At 33.6% G+C, this 9761-nt stretch overlaps 1 pseudogene; it reads right to left on the minus strand.

Moving 5' to 3' along the window:
• Window positions 1-1713: 1713 nt before the first annotated feature.
• On the minus strand, window positions 1714-9534 carry LOC149568182 (mitogen-activated protein kinase kinase 9 pseudogene; annotated as a pseudogene).
• Between the last annotated feature and the right edge of the window lie 227 nt (window positions 9535-9761).

Consider the following 9761-nt stretch of genomic DNA (forward strand, 5'->3'; position numbering starts at 1 on the left):
AATATTGCTAGTTAGAGATTGCAACACAATTTTTTCACTTTTGCTAATGCTTATTGGGCTACAAATGTAATTTCCTGTTCTCAGATGAGTATGATCACTTATAGTTCTTGATCTATTAGGAGATTAACATGTGATTTATCCAATCTCTTATTACTAATAATATCATATTCATCTATTTGACCATGGTAAAATGGGGGTTTAATGGTCCAGGTTTTCCTACCACTACAATTTGTAATGGTTTCAAATTTCTATTTTATGGTCAATGTGAAGGCATACATCTACTTTTTTTGAGATGTCATTATGCAAAATACCTTTGCAACTTAATAAGGTTCCCCAATTCGACCAAATCTCATTGTTGTATTGAACTAGTAGCCAATCTAGAGTTACCCATCTAGAAAGAGCATTTGGTTTATATGTGAAAAGGTTAAAGTATGTTGAATAGTTGATAAAATAGAAATGATAGCCTCTAAGGAATCTAATACTACCATACATAATATCTTGGTTGATTTCCTTATTTTTCATAAAATAACCAATTTTTTTGTTGGCCAAGAGAGAGATACTTACCTGATTAATTAATCAGTTTCTTTTCTTACCACTTTTTCATATATGAGAATTAAGATTTTTGCCACTCTAGATTGGTTCCAGTAGAAAATTCTGCATGATGCATCTTTTTAAACCCATCAACATGACTCTCTAATCTATACTAGCCCATCCAGTTATTTTTATCTTTGGCTCAAGGATATTATACTCATTAAGACATGTGGAATACTAATACCCTATTGAAAAAAGTTGATATATTACATGTTTGTACCTTATCTTTAAAAATAAAAAAATCACATTATTGATATTATTTGTCTTTGCAGGTTCCAAGGCATCAAAGGGACAAGCTTCTAGTGTTGCAATTTATGCCTCATACTAGCATCATCAAGTTTCTTAGTGCAATATCCAAATTGGTTGAAAAAAGTAGCAGCTATGATTTTGCCTTATATCTTGATTCTTCCAAAGTTTTTAAAGATTAGCTTGTCCTAAATGCACAACTATATGCTATCATCACATGGCCTACATTGTGATATTTTATTGTTTTCTGTGAACATGGTGTTAGATTATTATGCTCATTAGCCGACAGGCTATTATAGGTGGGGTTTTCACCTTAAACCTGTCCGACACTGCAAATTGCTTACCATTTACCATTTAACAATGATAGAAACCCTTCCTCATCAATGATTTGTCAAAGGACATTTATTATGATGAGTTGTGATGTTGAATTGAATTTGTTAATAATGAGGTGTGATGTTCAAATCAAATCGAATATGGTTTCTTGCTAGCAAATCAAATCTTTATTGATACGCAGATTAAATTAGATTTCATGCCATCAAAATATATACTCCCTTCTCACTTATATTTTGAGGATTGTTATCTTCATGGGTTTTTTGAAGACAAAAATTTGCAGACAAATTTCCTTAATTGTGTGCACTTGTTCTAGACGTAGGTAGATGAGAAGCTACCACGCTAGACGCACCAAGATCTCTCTTTCTATTCTCGAACTTCTTCTAATCTCAAGAGGTAAGCAATTTAAATGACATTTCTGAGCAGTTTATCAATGAGATGTCCCAGTCGTAGGATAGCTTCATCTCAATCACTTGCACGATTGCCTCTTTTTATTTCTACTGAAAATTTTCGTTACAGTTGGATGATTTTAACTTTTTTGGAGCTTTACCCTGATCGAGAGAAGGAATGCAATGGTGGTATAAAGCTTAATCTATCAATTCCCCTGAAATCCATACAAAATTTACACATTCTGAGAGATGTTGAGGACTGGAAGGTCACTTTAATATTGCACGGCTCAAATGGATGCTTCAAAAGTTGCGAGACCGTCCACCTCCTTCTTGCGTCCCTGTCAAGAAAACATCTGATGAGACTCTAGAACTTTGTAGATGTTCCTAACGGGCGCAAAGGGAGGCTCACGAAAACAAATGGCACACATCAGTGCAACCCAATCCACATGTTCTCCAGCTGCTGCAAAGGGGAAAGTACCCACATAGCATTAAGACAATGGCAATCCCAAACACTAAATATCCCTTGCGTACCCATTGCATCTCCCACTATAGCTCTGCAAGTCGAATGTCTCTGGGCTCATGTAACCACAAGTCCCCACATAGGAATTGCAGCAGGAATCTATAGCGTGTGATACTATCCTACTAACCCCAATGTTTGCAATTTTGATTCATTGGTAATTCTTGCTAATCAGGAGATTGGCAGGCTTGATGTCTCTGTGAACAATTCTCTTTCTGTGAACGTATTTTGGTCCCCTCCAATGCTTGTTGTGCAACCTTTGCAGAGTAGGACTCGCTTATCTGTGTCCTCCGCTTCAACAACTCTGCAAGGGATTCTTTGTCCATGTATCCTAGCACAAAATTGATGTTCCCTCCCTCATGGAAGTCACCCTCACATTTGACAACATAGCTAGAGTCTACTTTTGTGGGATGTCCATCTTTCTGTTAATGTGGGAAGTGGGGGAGGAATCATGGTCCATGTGGATGACTGTGAGGGCATAATTGGTGGAGGATTTGGGGTGGAAGACCTTGTAAATAATGCCTCTGAGAGATAGCACACAGAAAGCAAAGACAATTTGTCAATGAGGTTAAAATGGATCCAAATAAAAAGCAGAGGCAATATGTCGATGTTGTTACAAGAGGATTTAAGGAGTAACAATGACATTCCCAATCAAATCTCCATGTAAAAGGCCTTCAAGTGGAGGGCCAAGGGCTTTTCAAATGGTCTGGACTCTGGGCCGACGTATTCTATTTGAAAAATCAAAAAGCTAAAAGTTGATTGTGAAACATCCAGTTTTTTGTTTGATCGTAATTATCATTTTGTTTGAGCTCAAATGTGAATTGAGTTGGATTGTTAAAATCTAAAATGAGTGGGTTAATGGTTTTCTATTATTAGATTAAAAGCCATTTTTATTATATTCTAATGTAGTCCCACTGAAGTTCACATGGTTATCACTCTAAATAGTTGAGAGGATTGTAGTACAAGACTCTCGATGCTATCCAAAATCTTTAGTGTTGATTATATTTCTCATAAGAGAGGAGATTATAAAGTTAATATCACTATAATTAAATAAGATTTGAGGATATTAATATTTGTCTAGAAGCCTTTGATCAAAATATAAAGTAAATATTTTTGGGAAAAAATAAATTATTTCAACATATTTTAATCTAGAAATTTTTAGAATTGCATGTTCAGGTTTTTGTTTAATTTAAAACATCAGATTTCACGAAATTTTTTTCATGATATAGATCAAACATAGTGTACATATACATTCATTTTGAAATGGATTAAACTTGAGTAGACTCAAACCCAAGACCTCTCCGATGAGAGGCTCACAAGTTACCATTGTGTTATAGGCTCTTGCCTTTTTTAAAGACATTATTTACTTTCTATAATATCATCTAATTAATTATTGTCATGGTAACAAGCTCATTTTAAAATTTTGAATGTGTTCTTATTCATTTTTTTGTTTTCAATATACTTACTTTACTTTGTGCTCAAATAAAATATTAAAATATTTACAAGAAGGTAGAGAGGTACACCCAAAAAGTTTAGTAGAATAGATTCTAGAACAAAGACTAGAGTAATAATAGTAAGTAGTTGTTACTATATTAGTATAAGGTGGATCTCAATCCCCAAGACTAAAATTCTATAAATTATTGAGGGTGGTGTCATCAAGAGGTTCCCAACTAATGATAATACCTTCCTCCGTAGGAGTTTTCTTTATATATGTTACTATGGATGAACTAAAGAGATGAAAGGTTGCAAATGAGAAAACATGGAATAACATGACCATCTAGCCTTCACACATCTCTACAAAGAGGGGAATATTAGGAACAAACTATGAGAAAACAAAGACTTGATGATAGTTAGTATTGTGGAAAAAATAATACTAAATTAGATAGAATGTTAATTGAAATTGGCTACCTTACAAGATTATGATAATGTTTATGTAATGGAGGAAAATAACATAACACAATTAATAAATATGTAGGAGATCTTTATAACTAGAAAGAAATAGCTCCTTTATAACTTTGTGAATCTCCCTATAGGATAATTGACAAGCACCACTATATATGTCATGGTTAAGCACCATACATAATACCCACCCCACAAAACAATAATTGATACGTGAAAAATACAAAGAAAATTGATAACAATCAATGACTATATTAAGGGTTATATTAGTAAATGGTCTTCTATATAACCACCATTCTCCTTTGAGTGATATTAAAAAATGATTAACAATCCAAACACAATAATAAGTAAAAAAGAAGATTCTTGACTAGATCTCTTTTACAATGATAAAAGATACACAATTTTGATTCTGTCTTATGCACTATGAATTTTAATTTTTTACTTATTTTTTGGGTGCTTCTTAACATGCACTCAGCCATACATTTCATATAAAAACCCACTAGTTTCTTGTTTCAACAACATGTAGGCCTGAAATCAAAGAAATGCAAAATAAAAATGTCACGACTCAATTCATTAAAAGTGCAACAAATATTTTCCTATCGGCGTACCCCTTGCATCTCCTTAGGGTGCAAGTGCTAGTTTTATCTTTTTTATCTTTTGAAGATCTCTTTACCATTGCTTCTTTTAATTGATTAAGAATTTCATCAAGAATTGTTTCACAAAGAACTTAATCAAAATGAAGATCAAACTAAAGAAATTATAACTCCATAATAGGGTGGAAATTAGGCTTTCATTGGGAATTTCTATCAATTAGGAATTTTGATTGAAATAATAAGCTTTTCTTAAATTTCACAAGGAAAAGTTCCCAATTGAGGTTGGAGATTCACAATTTGTTTGGACAAGCTTTGAGTCAAAATTCCTATGGTTTCTCAGAGTTATCATCTAAGCATCAATTGTGAACATGATCTTGTAGGGATTTTTTTAGACATGAAGGTCAGAAGTTTGCATGTTGTGGGGATGATGGAGACAAGGTGATTGGTATTCCACATGTGCTGGGAGGTTGACTTGTTGATTGAGAGAATCCTTACACTTTTATTCTTTAATTGCTGAAATGCTTCAGTTCTCACCCCCTCCAACCTCTATGTTGCATGAGTTCTCTTACCTGAGACTTACAAAAATATTGGTAAGCCAAGACCTACCTAGGAAAACCACAAAACTGCCAAGCAAAAAGGTTTCCCATGGAACTCGTCCATCTGCAATGGGGCGATGGAGTGAAAAGATCACAACATGTACTTTGACTTTGTGTGAGTATTCACATATTTTCCCAAGAAAAAGACTATTTAAGTCTTCATGTTTTGCACGTTCAATCACAGAGTTTGATAAATATTTATAATTATTGCAGAAGCTAATAGAGGCAAAGGTAATCTATTTTGAAAATCTAAGAATCAAGTTTGAAAAATCTAATTTGGGAATCTGACTTCGATATCATTAAAGTTGAGGAAGATTACACTTTTTTAGTTATAAATTATCTTACATTGCTTTACAATATTCTTAACGGGTTTTTGATAAGAAATATTTTCAAATGTAAATTGAAATGAAAAAATATTTTAGATTCTAGTATTGATTTGTGGCTTTGCCCGTGTAAGTGAGCTCTATTATTCGTAACTCATTTATGATTTGGCTTGCTATTTGGTATTGCAGATGATATTTAAGGGCACTAAAATTTCACATTGATCATTGGTAAACTTCACTCAAGATGTCCCTGCTAGAGTAGTTAAAGAATTTTGTCAAAAACTACCTGACCTATATAAGCAATATTGTGTGGTAAGTCAATGATAGGTTGATTATTGCACCACATTCACACATCAACTATATACATATTCAATTTCTTTTAGAGATGGTTATCTTTTACGTAGTTTAAGCCATCCTTTTGATATTGGTTGTGTATTGGGTTTGGCCACAGAGGTTAACCTTTATCATGGTACTTGAATTATTTGCAGAACATGAATCATCTACCATCAGCACCACTTGTAGATGAGGTATATGGCAATGTTGATGGTGTGGTAAGACATTTGATGTGGATTTGTATGATTAAAAATAAGATTCCTCTTGAACCGATTATGTGCATTATGCCCTAAACAAACAACAATGATCTATATGGTTTGTAATGTGATTTTGTCAAGATTTTAGATTGTTCTAAAATAACCAAATGAAAAATAGATTGTTACCATGAAACACTACACTGATTCATTTTTGGCATCAATTGTAGCTTCTATAAAGAAGATTTGTGAATTGGACTTGGGGATTTGGACTCAATGTTTCTTGGCAGACCATGTGAAAAAGTGTGACCTTGAATACATTGCCAATGTTATATTAAAAATAAATGTGAAGGTGGATGTTCCTTCAGAAGCAAATAATTTTTCTATCTTAATATCATCTTTGGTATTAACTAGAATGGACCATGTGAAAAAAGTGTAAACCTAAATACATTGCCATTGTTACATTAAAGATAAATGCAAAGGTGGATGTTCCTTTAGAAGAAAATGATTTTTCTATCTTAATAGCATCTCTGGTATTAACTAGAATAATTTGACAATTGTTATTGAATATTTTAGAGGGAAAAAATCACTATTGGTTGATGAGGAGAGGAAAAATTTACCTCTTATATTAGAAGTACCTTCACTAATCATTGGTGTTGACATCTCACATTCAAGGATTGGAGATGATAGTGGTCCATCGATTTTATCTGTAAGTATCTAAATCACAAATTTTGTTTTGTAATCGTGGAGTGTTCCTAAAACATAATTTAGTGTCAATGCAAAGAGCCACTAATGGGAATGTTATCTATGCCAATAATGTCAAAATATTGCTGCAAGAATGGATTGGCCATCTTTCTCAAGTATGAAGCAATAGTTTGCACACAAAAATGAGGGTCTAAAATATTTGAATATTTATACTGGAAGAAAGAGGATGAGCAGGGTTGCAAACAAACATGAGGATGTTTTAAGCAATTTCTTATCTGACTAAATTAGTTAATTATTTTCTATTGTTATTGTCAGTGTTAAGCAATTTTTAAATGCACCAATTACATTTGACCTTGTACTAAAAATGCCCTGTCATTTATTTTTAAAGAGCCTTCTTGCTTCTATAACTTATTTGTGTAATACCCCAAAATTGGCACATTGCCATGTTAACCAATTCTAGTATATTCAATCATTTCTAAGTCCTATTGTACTAGGCAATTATGATGAACTGATACTCGCTACTTTACCTACATGTCAAATGCAAAAAACCCTAATCTGCATTAATCACACTCTCTATTAATTCCTAAGTGTTGACTCAAATTAGCTACATTAAACCTATTGAGTAACTTTAATTTAATTAAGTGTTCATACTCTAATTAAATTAAATTACTTCTTTAGCTAATGTATAAAGGAATTAAATGTATTTAATTTAATAATGTCCTCATTTTAATTTTTGAGTTTAATTATTCAATTACTTAAGATTATGCATTTATGAGATCATATTCTATTTTAATAAATTAAATATCTTCTTCAAAATCTTCTCTTCAGTTCAAGAATGGAAATTCTGAGTGAACTAGAACTCAAAATAGAATTAACTTAGTTAACTCTTTCTCACACTCAAAAGAGAATTAGTTAACTCTCCATCACAATCAGATCTGAAACAATTAACTTCATTTGCACAAGGAAAGTTTTCATTCTGACTGAGTCTCATCTTCAATCTCGACCATTCATTCCAATTGATCTCGACCATTGATCGATCTCAAGATTCTATTTAAGAGGCAATCAATTCCTCATTGCGAAGGTTGAATTAATTGTGCATCAAATCTATGCTAGAATATTTACTCATTTGCTCATACATCCACAATTTAAATTATTACATTTTAGTCTTATATTAACTTAATATGCATTCTTATAGTATAATATGCTTCTTTTATTTCCTAACTTAACAATGCATTTCATTTAGCTTTAAATATTACATTCTCATATAGCTTACAAAATCCTTCGTACTAGAGGTTTGGTTGCCAACTTCTTGTTCTAAGAGCAAGGGCAAAATCCATCTAGTTAGTAGGCAATAGGTCGGCTTGCAGAATAGTTTTAGATGAACAACTCAATGTTCATTCTAGGATGATTTCACATATAGTGATTGTGTTGAAGTGTGGTTGATTATAGGCCATAATTGACACATACATTTCTGGCGCCCATCATGGGGCCAAGAAATCAAGTTTTCTGGCCCCATCTATTCTATTTTCTGCATTTTTAATTATTCAGTCACTAATGTCTGTACAAATTTCTAGATTCTCATGCGAGAAATCTCATTTTCACGCAAAGAACTAAAGATTTTACCCCTTTAATTGCACTTCCTCTTGTGAAAAAAGTGTATATATGTACAGTTTATCATGCAGTACACATCATTTTCTCGCGCGGGACTATGTAGGATTTTACACGAAATTTTGCATTAGCACATGCAAAGGCAGTTTTCAGAATTTAGTTTTATCATTATGTTTTGACTAACAATGTTCTCTAAAGCATTTTCCTTCTGATTTCTAGTTTTCAAATAGCTTAATAGTGGTCTACAGGATGCTCATCAAAGACAAAAACACTTGAAACATGTACTGATTATGTGATTGCAGGATGTTTTTTGAAGACACACATGTTAAAGAAATCATTTCAAACCCACTTGAATGCCATGTCTTCTTTTATTTCTTTTCACACATAGTATAAATAGGGCTTGTAAACTTTGTAGGGTGTAAGATAGAGGAATAGGGGAGTATGCTCTTTGCTACTTGGAAGTGATGCCTAAGAGCAAATCAGAAACCTAGATGCCTTTGAAAGATGGTACCAGAGGGAGGCAAGCAAGTTAGTCGTTCTCTTATATGAGTCTTTTCTATGAAAGGATGATGATTTCCTTTTGGGAATCAAAATCTTGAGAAAGGACAAGTTCAGATAAATTAAGTTAACTCAGTGATTAACATGTCTTGCATGTTTGAGAAAGGTGGTGAGGTAGAGGAGTATGCTTTTTCCCCTTGAGGAAATTAGAAACTTGAACCCTTGGATTCGAACCACCAGTCTGAGTCAACCTTTAGAAGGCTTGCTAGAGCGATCCAACCTCTAGGAATGACCCAAGTGAGAACACTCCTTTCACCAGAGATTCCAACTCACTATAATAAAGAAGCTTTGTAGAGTGAAAGACTCCAAAGCCATATTAATTTCTTCTTCTTCATTCTGATATCATATATCAAGAAGAGGCTCTATAAACTGCATTGGTCGGTGCCAGCCCCAATCTTTCTAGTCAAGTGTGTGCACTTACAGACGCCGGTGTGGGCTGCTGGCCTCAACTTTGTTTGTGATGCCACCAGGGGTTAATATGAATGTAAGCCAAGTAAAAACCTCTTAGTTGTTACTTGATTCACCTCTGAAAAGGGGCATAATCTTTGTGCAAGGAGGGGGAAGAATCTCTCCTATAGATTCTCACCATAGGCATGTACCTAGGCGTTGGAAGGTGATATACACCCTTGATCCCTGCCACAAGGGTGTTCATTCAGCGTATATGTTATTGAGCCCTTAGAATACACCAAAAACATGAGCACCCTCTAGTGGGGTGACATGGTTGTGTGAGGTGAACACATGCACATAAGTTGTGAGGCAAAAGTTTTTCCTTCTCTACCTTTTACTAATGAGAATGAGGAGGAGGTAGAAATAATTTTCAAACATATCGAAAAATTTCGTAAGGAAAAAAACTTATAGAAAGTCATGGAAATCTTGCTT

Source organism: Cupressus sempervirens, chromosome 3, assembly GCF_028749045.1.
Source record: "Cupressus sempervirens isolate cs-2001-9-10 chromosome 3, ASM2874904v1, whole genome shotgun sequence".
NCBI lineage: Eukaryota > Viridiplantae > Streptophyta > Pinopsida > Cupressales > Cupressaceae > Cupressus > Cupressus sempervirens.